The following is a 16,755-nucleotide window of genomic DNA, read 5'->3' on the forward strand; positions in this document are numbered from 1 at the left end:
GTTTTTAAAGTTTCATTTCATAGACCTCGTACTTCTTTTTCACCCAGGGCAAATGAACTTGTTCTGTTTAGTATTGTAGAAAATAGTGCTTATTTTTCTGTGCTTGGTTGAAAGGTAGAATGTAGTGTGTCCTTTTAACCAATCTGTCGCTTTTCTTTTGGTCGCAGGCTATTATGAGTCAGTATACCACTAGGTATGATATGCAATGCTGCCATCCTGTTTGTAATTGAATCTGTGACTTGGCGAAGGGCTAATATCCCAGAAAGTAAGTATTTCAGAAGAGACAAAAAACTGTTGTTCTTGATAGCGTGTTTAAGCACCGTGTTGTGGAGTTGCTATGTGCCAGTTGGTCCCAGGGTGAAACAATATCGACCATTACAGCGTACTTCAGTTAAAGAGTGTGGTCAGTAACGCATTGGGAATGTTCTAGAGATGACCATTTTTCGAACTGGTAGATGTCGATGATGCAACTACAGATCTGTTTGCAGCGGAACGATTGTGTTACACAAGTTTATATTGTTTATATTTTTGATAGCAACGGAGATAAGATTTATTCATAATGTACCCAAAGCACAGAAAATGAGACAACAGTGGGTATCGTTCAGTCATCTTTATCTTGTCCATCCTTCGCCGACCACTGGAAGATACTGTTATAGAATGGTGCTCGTCAAGAATGTATTGTAGAATGTCCTTTACACCGCCTACTTTCTTCCTTTTTTATTGGAGCAGGTCCACTATATGCATGGTATCTGGGAGATCTGTCTTACGCTCTCCTTTGAGCAGTACCCATCTAATGAGCTCTTTGGTCGATGGGACATGACCCATTGTTATACCAGACGATGCGTTCAGATATGAAGGTCAGATATCTCTGGTAAATGTAATTAAAAAAAGAGTGGACTTAATCTCTTTTCCAACTCACCGATTCAATAACTCAAAATTTGTATTTCATGAAATCCCATATGTCCTACGAGTTCGTACACACGAACCTACGTTCGTTGCTGTCTATTAGCCCACATGCGGTGCGCATGGGCGAAGCTGCTAGGTGAATTTCGTGGAGTTTTGAATTTGTTTGAATTTTTCTGTTCTCTGCGAAGTACCGTTGTGCACTCACGCAATACGGCTGACCACTCAGCTTTAGAGACGGACAGCGTAGCCATCGTGGATGAAAATAATATTGTTTGGAACGTAGAATGTATGGAATCCGTTAAACATAGACTTTACAACAGTTGGTATGGTAAATCAACTATTACCCATTAATTTCGCGTTTCTCCTTAATTAAAATCCAGTACAAAAATTAAAAAGGCAATAAGGTTTTAAACAAACGTTACTGTGTCTAGTAACGCCTTGAAAACTTCGTAAAACCGCGACAAATAGTTGCATAGCCGAACATGCCAAATGCTAATAAGGACTGTTCTGAACCAATCATCGATCAAACAATAGTCACAGAGTTCTACATTCATGGATGTGATATTGATAATTCATCTTTACTGATCAGAATTAATACTGAATGCAAGAATCTTCAAGAAAATTTGTGTTTGCTCAGCCACAGAAAATGTGTCTTTTCTGAGTTTCATTTTCCATGACCGAGCTTAAATAGAATATCGAAATATTTAAAAATTCTGTATCTTCATTGTTTTTGCTTGAGAGCAACAGTAGCATTTTCTGAAATTGTTTTGTGACTTTTAACTTCATAAAATTTTGCAGCATACAACTTTAGCCCTTGTACTGAAAAACTACGCAGTGAAATAAACCCCGGTAACGTGAAAGCGCGCAGGAAGCGGAGGTAAGTTCCAGAGGCCGCCGCTTCTGTTTGGCGGCGCTGCGGGCGAGAGCTCCCGTCCTCGTGGGCCCATCCTTTATACAGCACTCGAGGAAATTCCACAATCGCCTCCTCTAAAACGTGATTCCTTTAATGTAGTCCCCCTGGATTCATGGCGGTGGCGCCTTAAGTCTTTTGTTGGGAGCATAAAACAAGTTAATTATGTGAAGAGGCTCCGGCTAAAAAGGGAACAATTAAAGGATAGGGAAAAGAGGATCAAGCGGGCGCGAGCGCCGAGGCGGCGGGCTTAGGCGGCTCAGGGCGCGCTTCGCGGCCGCCGCAATTATCACGTCCCGCCCCCGCCGCCTCCGCTGCCGCCTCCACCACCGCCACCGGCGCCACCACCGCCGCCGCCGCCTCCACACGCCGCTTTAAATCTGCTCCGCACGCTGCTGTGCCACCGCGCTACCGCTGCGCTGCTGGTTCGCTCCTTATTACTTGTAAGTACAAAGTTCGGACTGGAGCTCTGCGAAACAATTATTATTACCATCTGATCTCGCCCTGAACATCTTAAGAATGTCTCTTCTGATGCTCATTGTAGTCACAGTTGTGGAATGAATGAAAATGGATTAACTGAGTCTAAAGACGAGGTTACTAATTCCCTCCCCCCCACCTCCTCCTCCCCCCCTCTTTCCTGGTATAGAAAGTTGTGGCAAAAGGCACTCCACCTACACACTCCCCACGCTGACAGCCGGGTAGTATCACCGTCTAAATCTTTTAGCGTGCCAAAATTTTCGACGCACTAAATTCCTGGAGAACTGCGTGGCATTTTTTAGCAGTTTCCACAATGATACTCTGTCTCGAAATCTGGCAAAATATACAAAGAGATTCTGGTCGTAGGTCAAGTAAATCATTGGAAAGAAACAATCAATACCCTCATTGTGACCGAGCGAGGCGGCGCAGTGGTTAGACACTGGACTCGCATTCGGGAGGACGACGGTTCAATCCCGCGTCCGGCCATCCTGATTTAGGTTTTTCGTGATTTCCCTAAATCGCTCCAGGCAAAAGCCGGGACGGTTCCTTTCAAAGGGCACGGCCGACTTCCTTCCCCGTCCTCCCCTAATCCGATGAGACCACTGACCTCGGTGCCTGGTCTCCTTCCCCAAACAACGCAACTCCAACCCCCAACCCTCATTGTGCGATAACAATGGTTATGTTGTGGATGACGGTGTCACTACACCAGAGTTATTGAACACAAATTTCCAAAATACCCTCACCAAAGAAGACGAAGTAAATATTCCTGAATTCAGAATACCAGGTCGCCAATTTTTTTATACCTAGTGCTAGTCTGGAGCACGTGAACGAGGATTTAGGATCACTTTGCAGAGATTTCACCACGGAAGACACTGTGGCTATAGTGGGTGGACCAGGTAATAGTATTGACAGAGATCATGGGTACACTATAGAGTGTGACGGCAAAGATTGCATGTGCATTGAAGCATACTAGTGTTGAGTTTGTATCTGTTCTTGGGGGCCATGACCGACCTTATTTGAAATCTTCTGTCAAGAGAGTTAATTTGAAGTTGTAACGGCTGCTTATGTCGGGTGCAGGGTCACACATTGGTGTGGTTCCTGGTGATTCTCTCAACAGGTGGGATTGTGCGAGGCATGGCCTTCACCTCGACAGGAAAGGGAAGGGTAAACTGGCTGGGAAAATATCAGGAAAGTTAAAGGGGGGAGGCACTGTCATGAGTGATAAAATACCAGTGGTTATAGGGTTCAGAAAACATCCTTTTTTAGAGTAGGGAGGACAGAAAGAAACCAAATTTTAAGAGAGGTTAGGATTGAGACAAATTTTCAGTTTGAGAAAGAAACCAAAAAACATAATTCTAATTAATTATATCAGCATAAACAGCTGTTGGTTAAGAACTTTCAACAATCAACGGAAATTTCAGCTCTACCAATTTTAAACTCAGTCAGTGTGAAATGTCAGCTATCTTTTTTGCATCAAAATATTCGATGACAGAAATAAAATTAATGATTTAATTATCTGTGTAAATGAATTAGAGTACTCAAACCCAGCTGACATAATCATGTGACCACTGGTATAGAAATTTTAAGCGTTACAGGATTTAGGTTGGCTTCTCACTTTTATAGAGCAGAAATGGAGAAAAGAGTAGTTGCCGCATTCATCAGGAACTGTCATAAATTTAAGAACAAAGACATTCATAAATTTTGCCTAGAACAACATATGGAAGCATGGGCAACTGAAGTAGAATTTCATAAAAATCATAATATTAAGTGTATATCGAGCACCTGCAGGTAACTTTAATTTGTTCATAAACCACCTTGAAGCTGTACTGGCATATTTAACAACCAAAAACAAAGAAATAGTGGTTGCTGGTGACTTCAACGAAGATTTCCTTAAATACTCTCCCAATAACAATTTATCTGAATTAGTAACACTATCATTCAACTTAATTTCCACTGTAAAGTTCCTCACTAGGGTAGCCAAATGCTCACAAACAGCCATTGATAATATTTTTATAGAAAAGTCCAATGAACAAGCAATGATTTTATATTGGAACTCTTCGATTTGGTCCGTGTTTGCATTTTTTTGATATTACCAATGAACAAAAGTATATTACGAAACCAATAGTCAATGGCCTCTCAGACCATGACATGCAGTTCCTCCTGTTAAATGTTAATACTGAATGGGATATAAAATCAGTTAAATCTGAGCTCAAGAGGGTAATCAGTAAGTCAGAAATTGATTATTTTAGGACACTCCTCGGAGACATTCACTGGAGTGATGGTTACAGTGCTCATGGCATGAATGAAAAATATAACACTTTTGATAATATAGCGCTTACCTTATTTGAACACTGTTTTCCCCCAAAACTAACCAAGTTTAGAGCAAAATCTACAAAGAAGCTCTGGATTACTCAAGGAATTGAGGTATCTAGTAAAAAAAAAAAACTGTATCTGTCAATCCGAAACAGCTCTGATGTTGATGCTATAGCACATTACAAGAAATACGGCAAAATATTAAAGACTGCAGCACAATAAATACGAGGGTTGGAACTTTAATAGTGGCAACTATTTATTTACAGCTCGTAGAAAATAGATACGTGTTTCAAAGTTTTACTGACCTTCAAAGTAGTCACCAGCATCATTGTGTATAACCCTTTGCCAGCGATGTGGAAGTCGTAGGATATTCTCTGCAGTGCCAGTTGTGTTGACAGTTCTAGAGGCACGGTCTATTGCTCGACGAATTTGTAGCAGTTCTGAAGCGAATGCCGTAAAGTGTGTCCTTCAATTTAGAAATCGAGTCGAGGGCTTAATTCAGGAGAGTGCAGTAGGTGGTAATAGCACTTAGCGGCTGCTAATAATCAGTCAAACAAATCAGTAACAGCTTGCACTGTACGTGCTTGAGCATTGTCCTGCAAAATGATGGTCAGGTTCTGCAGAAAGTGTCATCACTTCTGTCTCTAAGCTGGTCGTAGGTTGTGTTCCAAAAATGAACAGCGTAGAGTCAGAAGTGATAACACTTTCTGCAGGATCTGACCATCATTTTGCAGGATAATGCTCAAGCACGTACAGTGCAAGCTGTTACTGATTTGTTTGACTGATGGGGCTGATAAGTGCTATACCACCTACTGCACTCCCCTGACTTAAGCCCTCGTAAGTTCAACTCGATTTCTAAACTGAAGGAAAAACTTCACGGCATTCGCTTCCGAACTGCTACAAATTCGTCGGGTAATGGACCGCGCCGCTCGAACTGTCAACACAACTGGCACTGCTAAGAGTATCCTACGACTTCCACATCACTGGCAACGGGTTATACAAAATGCTGGTGACTACTTTGAAGGTCAGTAAAACTATGAACTTTAAAACAGTTTTGTACGAGCTGTAAATAAATAGTTGCCACTATTAAAGTTCCAACCCTCGTAATTTGTCATCAATGTCACATTTGCTTAATACTGCAAATGCACCATCCTTTCTAGGTACCACTGTGAAGTGTCATCATAAGCTGCCTTCATCGTCAATGAATTTACCCGCATTTATATGGCAAAACGAGGATAATGGAATGTAGTCAAATTAAATCGGGTGATGCTGAGGGGATTAGATTAGGAAATGAGACACTTAAAGTAGTAAAGGAGTTTTGCTATTTAGGGAGTAAAATAACTGATGATTGTCGAAGTAGAGGATATAAAATGTAGACTGGCAATGGCAAGGAAATCGTTTCTGAAGAAGAAAAATTTGTTAACATCGAGTATAGATTTAAGTGTCAGGAAGTCGTTTCTGAAAGTATTTGTATGGAGTGTAGCCATGTATGGAAGTGAAACATGGACAATAAATAGTTTGGACAAGAAGAGAATAGAAGCTTTTGAAATGTGGTGCTACAGAAGAATGCTGAAGATAAGGTGGGTAGATCACGTAACTAATGAGGAGGTATTGAATAGGATTGGGGAGAAGAGAAGTTTGTGGCACAACTTGACTAGAAGAAGGGATCGGTTGGTAGGACATGTTTTGAGGCATCAAGGGATCACAAATTTAGCATTGGAGGGCAGCGTGGAGGGTAAAAATCGTAGAGGGAGACCAAGAGATCAATACACTAAGCAGATTCAGAAGGATGTAGGTTGCAGCAGGTACTGGGAGATGAAGAAGCTTGCACAGGATAGAGTAGCATGGAGAGCTGCATCAAACCAGTCTCAGGACTGAAGACCACAACAACAACAACGACATATGGCAACTTCCCACTCACTGTGTGGAACTGCAGTTGTTGTGAATTACACTGCACTCCACACAGTGCCTTAGGATTATCAGCATATTGAGCATGCAAGCAAAACAGCGCTAGAATGGATTATTTCAGGTTTCCAGAGGTATATGGCATCACATGCTTTACACAAAGTCTAATAATGCAGGACATAGGCAACAAATATGCTAGGAAGGGTGAGATGTGAGGAAGAACTAGATATTTAGGGAGTAGCTGGAAATAATACGGTGATTTCGTATGTACTCAATCTCAGCTACACTATATTTGCATATTTTGTTGTTTATGCACCTTTGGAATCTCTGGAAGTCTTAAGAATGGCACCTCATCTCAGCTACAAAATGTTTAAGTATTTCAAACCTGCTTTTGGTTTTAACAAATGCCTACAGTGAGATTACATCTTGTCACAGTTTCTTAATGATTATACTTACAAAAATCAGCTATTTTCGGTTGGCATCTCACTGACCAATGCGATGAAAGCGAGCTCCTTGACAGATATAGACATATGCAGGACAGCAGCGTTTGAGGTCTGAAATTTACAGTATGCTGATATTGTACTAAAATAATGTGTGCATTATGCTCACAGAATCTCACCAATCCCTGTCACCGATTCAAAATCACTACGGCTTTGAAACTGAACGAATCACTTTATGTCCAAACTGCTTGCAAATGTGCCAGCCAAGGCAGAGAAATGTTGTACTTCACAGCCCCCCCCCCCTCTCCCCCATCTACATCTATGTTTGGTGGACTCTAACGTCAAGAGGAGACCAAGATGACGTTTTTCAATTTGGAGTTGGAATCACCAAATTTTGTGGTAAAATCATTGGATTTTGCTTCAAAACTATTCAGTTTTGTGCCCAAATAAACGAATATTGTACAAAAACCAGGGAATTTTGCATCTAAATCAACGGATTATGTATCAAGCCTGCTTCTCTATAATTGAACCTGTACATTGAAGAAACAAGTGTACTTATTCACTCGATTTTAAACTCAGCAAACAAGACATGACAGCAGTTATGTCACAAGACATGTACATTTAAGGGTTGATGCATAATATGACATCAGATCAGATTTTATCTCAGGATTTTGGGTGAATGCAGCTTTAATTGAAAGAGATAGCTGCATTAGTCTGCCAGAGGCATCTGTAAACATGGCATGGACATCATATGTTTCAGGATTTCCATATAATTTCTGATGAATGCGGGTGTCGTTTCATCAATAAGGGTGTTTGTGCAGGACGTTTTCTGCCAGGTGATCATGATGGTCAGGGTATGTTGTTATGACTTCTCTACCCTCCTAATGTCAACTCACGATTGACGACATATCAAGCATGCAGCAGAAGCTGTGCTCAGGCAGATTCTCCCGAATTTCCAGAGGTATACAGCATCACGTATTTACAAAATTCCTCTAAAGTGAAAGTGCAGAGCTGACGTCCACTAACGCTCCAGATATATTCAGATCAGACGAATTTGATGGATAAGGCATAAACATGAATGCTCCTCAAAACACTGTAGCGCAATTTGAGCCTTATACCGTAGGCAATTAGAAGGGTGCTTGTGCAGGAAGTCTTCTGCTGGTCAAGTTTCTAGACCGTCGTGATAGTAAGTGTCAGGAGATGAAATGTGAAATGGCAGCACATGGGGAGTTTGGAAAATTTTGCAAGTGCACGCTAGGTCGTGGAACATGAAACCATGCTTCCTGTAGTGAGACTCAAATGCGAGTTGCAATGTGCGTTTCTGTTGTGAAACTAACAAATGCAGTGGATATATAATTCTAGCTCACACTGTTACATCATGTACACTACATAACACTTCACCCCATTAATCGACTTTTTGCAGCAAAATTTCTAACAAACTGACCATGTTGCTGCAAAAGTTATAACAAGTTACCCTATGTTTTCAGCAAAAATTGTAACAAAGTGGAACATGTTTAGAGCAAAAGTGTAACAAAACACCACATTTTACAATAAAATTGTTAAAAGATGCTCTATGCTGCAAAAAAAAAAATTGAGCAAGTAGCCCCCATGTTACAGAAAAATTGTAACAAAAGCCTTTTAGTACCATATCTATTGTATAGTTTTAGTTAGAGGACTCTTAGACTGGCTACAATCAGTATGTACACTGAGGTGACAAAAGTCGTCGGATAGTGACATGCACACATACAGACGGAGGTAGTATCGCGTACACAAGGCATAAAAGAGCAGTGCATTGGTGGAGCTGTCATTTGCACTCAGGCGATTCATGCAAAAACGATTCTGACATGATTATTGCCTCACGATGGGAATTAAAAGACTTTGAACACAGAATGGTAGTTGGAGCTAGACGCAAGGGGCAATCCATCTCGGAAGTCGATAGGGAATTCAGTATTCCGAAATCCACAGTGTCAAGCCTGTGCCGAGAATGCCAAATTTCAGGCGTTGCCTCTCACCGTGGACAACGCAGCGGCTTTGTCGTAGAGTTGTTAGTGCTAACAGACAAGCAACACCGTGTGAAATATCCTCAGAAATCAATGTGTGATGTACGATGAACGTATCCGTTAGGACACTGTGGTGAAATTGTCGTTAGTGGGCTATGGCAACAGACGACTGACGCGAGTGCCTTTCCTAACAGCACGACATCAACTGAAGCGCCTCTCCGTTCTAATGACCATGTCGGTTGGAACCTAGCCGATTTTAAAACCGTGATCTGGTGAGATGAATCCTGATTTCAGTTTGTAAGAGCTGATGGTAGGATTAGAGTGTGGTACAGATCTCACGAGGCCATGGCCCCAAGTTATCAACAAAGTACTGCGCAAGCTGGTGGTGGCTCCATAATGGTTGTGGGCTGTGTTTGCATGGAATGGAGTGGCTACTCTGGATGTTCACCTACTTGGAGACCATTTACTGCCTTCACGTACGTCACACTCCCAAACAAAGATGGAATTTTTATCGATGAAAATGGACCATGTCACAGGGCCACAATTGTTAGCGATTGATTTGAGGAACATTCTGGATAATCCGAGCGAATGGTTTGGCCACCCAGATCGCACGATGTGACTCCCATAGAACATTTATGGAACACAATCCAGAGGTAAATTGGTGCACCAGCAACACTTTCCCAGTTGTGGACTGATATAGAGGAAGCATGGCTCAATATTTCTGCAATGGACCTCAAACGAGCTGTTGAGTCCATGCCTCATGGAGTTGCTGCACTGCATTGGACAAAAGGAGGTTCGACACGACATTAGGAGGTGTCCCATTACTTCTGTCACTTCACAGTATAACTGCAATGTTCAACTCTCAAACACAGTGTTACCGGAGTGCCATAAAATAAGTGCGGGGAACTATCTAAGTTCAGTGAAAACATATAACAATGAGAATATGATGCAGTGCACTCACTTCAGGAATCAACATTCAGAAACATGATGTATGTTAGAAAAGCTATCCAGCAGGTGCTGTCCTTATGTTTACACATTTCATGGAATCGTCTGACAAAGCTTCCTATAGTTCACACATCAGAACACTTAAGTAGAAGTGTTTCCTACAAATTTAGAATATATGTTATTCGCTCACCAGGAATGTGACATCCGACACAGAAACCATTTATACCTGTACAAAAATGCTATTTCTGGCCTACATCTTCCTACATCATCATCCTTCAGCTTGTAACCTGAATGGCACTATCTTAACGAGATGCACATTTCATCAGCTACTATTTATAGCTGACCTACTTTCCCCAATGCAAACGGCCCTAGCCGGCCGCTGTGGCCTAGCGGTTCTAGGTGTTTCAGTCCGCAACCGAGCTGCTGCTGCGGTCCCAGGTTCGAAAACTGCCTCCGGCATGGATGTGTGTGATGTCCTTAGGTTAGCTAGGTGTAAGTAGTTCTAAGTCTAGGAGACTGATGACCTCAGATGTTAAGTCCCATAGTGCTCAGAGCCATTTGAACCATTTTTTTTTTTTAGCCAACGACCCCACTGCAGTGGTAACATTGGTTCCCGTCACATCACCGAAATTAAGCATTGTAGGGCTTGGTTAGCACTTGGATTGGTGACCATCTGGGTCTACAGAGCGGTGTTGGCAAGCAGGGTGCACTCAGCCCTTGTGAGGTCAACTGATGAGCTACTTGACTGAGAAATGGCAGCTCTGGTCACGAAAACTGACAATGGCTGGGAGAGCAGTGTGCTGACCACATGCTCATCCACATCTGCATTCCATGATGCCTATCAGCTGATGCTGAAACGGTGATCAGTCGATATTGTTGGCTCATTCAACGCCTGTTCTGATGGAGCTACTTTCCTCGATACTATTTCTACATAACAAAGAAGTGTACAAAGATATTTTTCACTGACAGGGAATGTGACTTAGTACACAACTTAGCAGGGTAGCGGTATTTCTAAGCCACCATCCTACAGATAGTGACCTGTATGGAAATATATAAACCAGAAGCACATTCCATCAGCCTTCTAGATCACAAAGATTCCATAGCCGATGCAGGCCGCATGACTGTCGGTCTTCAAGGGATTTGCCCTACCACATGGCGTGAGAATCCAAGATGGCAGACGAGGGAGACAGGTGAAGCCTGCGACGTTGTCAGTCCAAAATAGTCGTTCTAGTTTCTGAGTCACTACAGTTTCTTATCCACGTCACTCCTCCACAATGTCCACTCATTTAGCAAACTTAGTAGATTTGTTATGTATATCCTAGTGAATGGCTGATTATCATGAAGTACCATCAGAGATCCCCAACCCTCACACCAAATAAAAAACAGGCTCACACCTTTGATTGTAAGTATTAACCCTCCCCCTGAATTTATGTTATTATTATTATTAATATCATTCATTGTGTGTATGTGTTCCACCGTTTTAATTTATTATTTTTCCCTGATGCACTGGAGCAGAAATCAACTCAGCATTCAGACAGATTTCCTGATGCAGCACCTGATATATCGAAGCAGGATACATGATAGTTACCAGTGTCTGAACTGATTATCGAGCCAGCACGTGATACACAGGAGTGGAAATCAAGTCAGTATACACAATTGTTTCCAGACTTTGTGTTTCCACTATCATTAAGAACTAGTATTGCATAGTGCACCAATGAATATGGTGTTCTTCACTGTATTTATACAAACTAAAAGCAAGTGACAGTAAACGAGTCATTTTAGGGCTTGTCCTCAGATCATGGGTTCAGTGTAGCGGTAATTTTTGAAAATCTCCGATTTAGTGACATGAAAATAGTGCTTTCAGACTACGAATGGTATCAGTTATATCAGAATTCAACACAAATACCTGTGGTATTCAACTCTCATTCGCCTGCAGTGTTACTGGATTGCAATATAGTATGTGCTGGGGACTACGCAAGAACAGTGAAAATATATAACAATTAGAGTAGCGTGCTGTGCCCACACTTTCAGGTATATATATTTAGAAATTTGATGTATACTATCTCGGCAACCTAGTGCGTGTCGTATGAAGGTCTTGGTTGGTGGTCTTACATGTATGGATTTTATGGAATTATCTGTCTTGTGTTTACAGAGCTTACCCGTCAGAATACTTCAGATGAAGTGTTTGCTATGAATTTCGATGCAGTATGTATGATGCATCAGGTTGTATGGAACTGATGCTGAATTATGTGCATATTTGTACTTATTTGTATAACCTACCACACTAACCTAATTTAAATAAGCGAAAAATAAGCGATTGTCTGTGTCTCAAAACTAGGCTTCATTTCACCAAAAACCAGAAATAAAGATGTTGAATAAACTATGTAGATTACTGGATCGCTACAGTACAAACGGCAACTAGAATGATTCACATCTTCAGTAACGTAGATAAAGAGAAAGTCGAGGCATGTCTCAAGGAGAAAACATTTACCTATGGGCAGGAGCACGTAGCGTGTAATTCAGGTTGAAACGAATAGATTTCCATGCGCAGGTTACATATGTATCTAGTAGAAAGTTCAGGCCATGACTTTACTGTCCAGTAATTGCTATGTCAAAGAGACTTAGCACATTTTACATGAGACGAAACTTCACAGTCTAGCTGTTGCACTGTCAGAGAGAGAGAGAGAGCAATATTTAACAATAAATTCATTTTCAGGTGTTGTTGCTATGTTACAGAGACTTAGCAGCTCATCCATTTTCGTTCGTTGTTGCTGGAATTAGCAGTTCGTTATCAAAAGAGATAAAATTTGTGCGTTCACTGCAACCCAGCCATTTAGGCGGAATGGTAACCTATTTTTAGTATGAACCTACTTGAAACAATTACTGTCAACTGAAGGGGGGGGGGGGGGGAGGGGAACTGTAATAGAGGTAACATGTCTTTTGCCCAAGAATCTATCACTTTATTGGCTGAGTTACATTTCCTACATGTCTTGCTGGCGTTATTTGCCACATGGATCAAGTTGGTTGTAAGACTGATGTAGTTTTCTGAATTATGCTGACGATGACTGTATGTATGTCCCCGTTACTGCAGATAAGGTTGCCAAGTCATGGGAAAATGTCTACATGTTGTAGTACCTTCTGTTGCACTGTAATGTGAGTACAGGAGTTTTCCTTTTAGTGGACATTGTGTTTGCTTATCACAATGTATTGTCACAGCAGAAGCTGAGTAGAGACGTGGTGTAGTGGTTGCGATCCTAAACAGTTGCTCGTAGGGTCGTGAGTTCAAAACTCACCTGGACTGTACAATTTTAATTTCTATATTCGGTTTGAGTACAGTACATTCTAGAAGTATCCACAAGTGTAAAGAATCACTGGACTGGAATGTTCTGTAGCTGTTTATATACTGTATGTCTTCTGGCCGGAGGCAGTCCGCTCTGCGCTCTTGTATGTGCAAGTGCTGAACAAACCTTCGTGAAGTGAAGTTAGTGTTCGTCATTCAACTACTTACACTTTCTTCTACGTGACATTATTTTTAGCCCTGCAGAATTAGTCATTCAATCAAGTAATGAAATCAACTTTGTGGTGTTTCTGCCAAAAGAACAATGTCATCAGCAAAATCCGGATTCGTAAGAATAGATTGAACATTGCAACGTATGCCCTTGTTGGAGTTGTCCATAGTTTTTCTTATTATGAGAACTATGGCGAATATGAAAAGGAAAGGTGACAAAATGAAACTTAAAAGAAAAGGAATGTTCCCATCTTATGTTCTTATACAACAACTCTAGTCTAGATACAGGTTTCTGAAAACACCAGTGACATAATCTAGAATTCGATTTATGCTGGCAGCATTCCACAGTGATTCACGGTGTAGATTGTCAAAAGTTTTTAAAAAATAGTAGGTGAATGAAGCAAGCAGATACACATACTTTTTAAATGTTTTATTTTAGTCCATAAGCGGTTTCAGGCTACCATGGCCATCTTCAGATGGCTAACATTTTTAGCTACAAAGGTGTTTTGACCAACAGCATGTCGTCTGTTCCCACAATATTGTAGTATAATTGGAGTAAAAGTATGTTACAGTCAAGCCATAGTGGTCTGTGTACATTACAAATTTCCGAGAGATTGTTGCAGTCAAGCCATAGTGGTCTGTGTACATTACAAATTACCGAGAGATGAATATTATCAATGAAAAGACAGGGTTGATAACAAGTCTGATAAAGAAAAACCAAGAGTTAAGTCGTAACGAACATATGAAATGCAGTAATGTGGAGAGCTCTCAGTTTCTCAGACTGTATGTACCGCTAAATTCAATTTTCAGGCAAGAAAATTAGATTTTGTTATATTAGCCGCTTTATCGTAGTTTCGTTTGCTGCAGGAGGGTCACATGCCGTGATCAGCGGTAAGACTTGTGATAACTGTAACTTATACCGTGGATCTAGCAGGTCGGGACATTCGATGAGAAAGTGAATCATCATACTGTATCTGCTCCACAGTGAAACCCATGCTGGTTTTCTTATCGGAATCTATACTCGTGTGTGAACTTGGCGTGTTTCTTAGCTATTCGTATCGATTAAAATAACGAACACCAACTACTATCATCATTATTATTCTATTATCGTAGCTGCAGTCTAGCCATTACTGTAGTAATTATTTTCTTCGCCCTCCCGCTTCGCTTTCAGTCGCTTGCTAACTTTTGTATCCCGTCAGCCTTTTCAGGTCTTCGAACATTTTTCCCTGGCTCTGTCTTTGCAATTTCTAGACAGTATTTTGTGTTTACCTATGTTTGTTGGCCATTTTTTAAGATTCAGTATGTGAATTAGAACGTGTATACACAGAAGAGCCAAAGACACTGGTACACTTACCTAATACCGTGTACGGCCCCGGCGAGCACGCAGAAGTGCCGCAACACTACATGGCATGGACTCGACCAATGTCTGAAGTAGTGTTGGAGGAAACTGACACTATGAATCCCTCAGGACTGTCCATAATTCTGTAAGAGTACGAGGGGGTGGAGATCTCTTCTGAACAGCACATTGCAAGGCATCCCAGATACACTCAATAACATTCATGTCTGGGGAGTTTGGTGGCCTGCGGATGTCTTTAAAATCAGAAGAGCGTTTCGGAGCCACTCTGTAGCAATTCTGGACGTGTGGGGGTGTCGCATTGTCCTGCTGGAATTGTCCAAATACGTCGGAATGCACGACGGACATGAATGGTGGACGCACGAGACCAGACAGAATGCTTACGCACGTTCACCTGTCAGAGTCGTATCTAGACATATTAGGGGTCCTCCAACTGCGCACGCCCCACACCGTTAAAGAGCCTCCACCAGCTTGAATCGTCCCCTGCTGATATGCAGCACGGTACATGGATTAAAGAGATTGTCTCTATACCCGTACACATCCATCCACTTGATACAATTTGAAACGGGACTCGTACGACCAGGGAACATGTTTTTAGTCATCAACAGTCCAATGTCGGTGTTGGCGGCTCCAGGCGAGGCGTAAAACTTTGTGTCGTTTAGTCATCAAGGGTACGCGAGTGGGCCTTCGGTTCCGAAAACCCATATCGATGATGTTTCGCTGAATGGTTCGCACTCGGACACTTGAAAGCTGCAGCAATTTGCGTAGGGGTAGTACTTCTGTCACGCTGAACGATTCTCTTCAGTCGTCGTTGGTCCTGTTCTTGCAGGATTTTTTCCGGCCGCAGTGATGTCGGACATTTGATGTTTTACCGGACTCCTGATATTCACGGTACACTTGTGAAATGGTCGTGTGGGAAAATACCCTCTTCGTCGCTACATCGGAGATTCTGTGTCCCATCGCTCGTGCGGCGGCTATAACACCACGTTCAAACTCGCTTAAACCTTTATAACCTGCCATTGTAGCAGCAGTAACGAATCTAGTCTCCTTTTGATGTCCTCCTTGCTCCGTCCGTCATTGGTTATTTTGCTGCCTGGGAGCAGTATTCTTCAACTTCATCTACTTCATGACCATCAATCTTGATGCTAAGTTTCTTGCTGTTCTCATTTCTGCTACTTCTCATTACTTAATTCCTTCTTCAATTTACTCTCAGTCCATATTCTGTGCTCATTAGACTCTTCATTCCATTCAGCAGATCATGTAATTCTTCTTCACTTCCACTAAGGACAGCAACTTCATCAGCGAACCTAATCATCCTTTCACCTTGGATTTTAATGCCACTCTTGAACTTTTCTTGTATGTCCTTCCTTGCTGGTTCCAGGTAAAGACTGAACAGTAGGGGCGAATGGCTACGCCCCTGTCTTACACCTTATTCTTAATCCGAGCGCTTCGTTCTTGGCCTCCCACTCTTACTGTTCCCTTTTGGTTCTTGTGCATATTATATATTGACCGTCTTTCACTACAGTTTATCCCTACTTTTCTCAGTATTTCAAACATCTTGCACCATTTCACACTGTCGACCGCTTTTTCCGGGTAGACGATTCTTATGAACGTATCTTCCTTTTTCTTAAGTCGTGTTTCTTTTACCAGACGCAACGTGAGAACTGCCTCTCTAGCGCCTTTATTTTTTCTAAAGCTAAACTGGTCGTCATATAACAGATCTTCAATTTTCTTTTCCACAGTATGAAATGATACTTGTAATGATTTCTCTAGGCGCGACAAATTTTTTACTTACTTACTTTTTTACATTACTTACATACACCTGACTTCTATATTGTGTTTCTCAGTTTCGTTTGGGATTCGCGTTGTGGGAGGCTTCCCATGGCAAATGAAATACGCTAGTAGATTTCTGGTTTCGGCTCACGAGCTGACGCACAGTTTTTTACAACTTCAGCCTGTATTGTCCTCATTTTAGCGAACTGACGTTACTTGTTCCG

This window comes from Schistocerca serialis, chromosome 1, assembly GCF_023864345.2.
Source record: "Schistocerca serialis cubense isolate TAMUIC-IGC-003099 chromosome 1, iqSchSeri2.2, whole genome shotgun sequence".
Taxonomy (NCBI): domain Eukaryota; kingdom Metazoa; phylum Arthropoda; class Insecta; order Orthoptera; family Acrididae; genus Schistocerca; species Schistocerca serialis.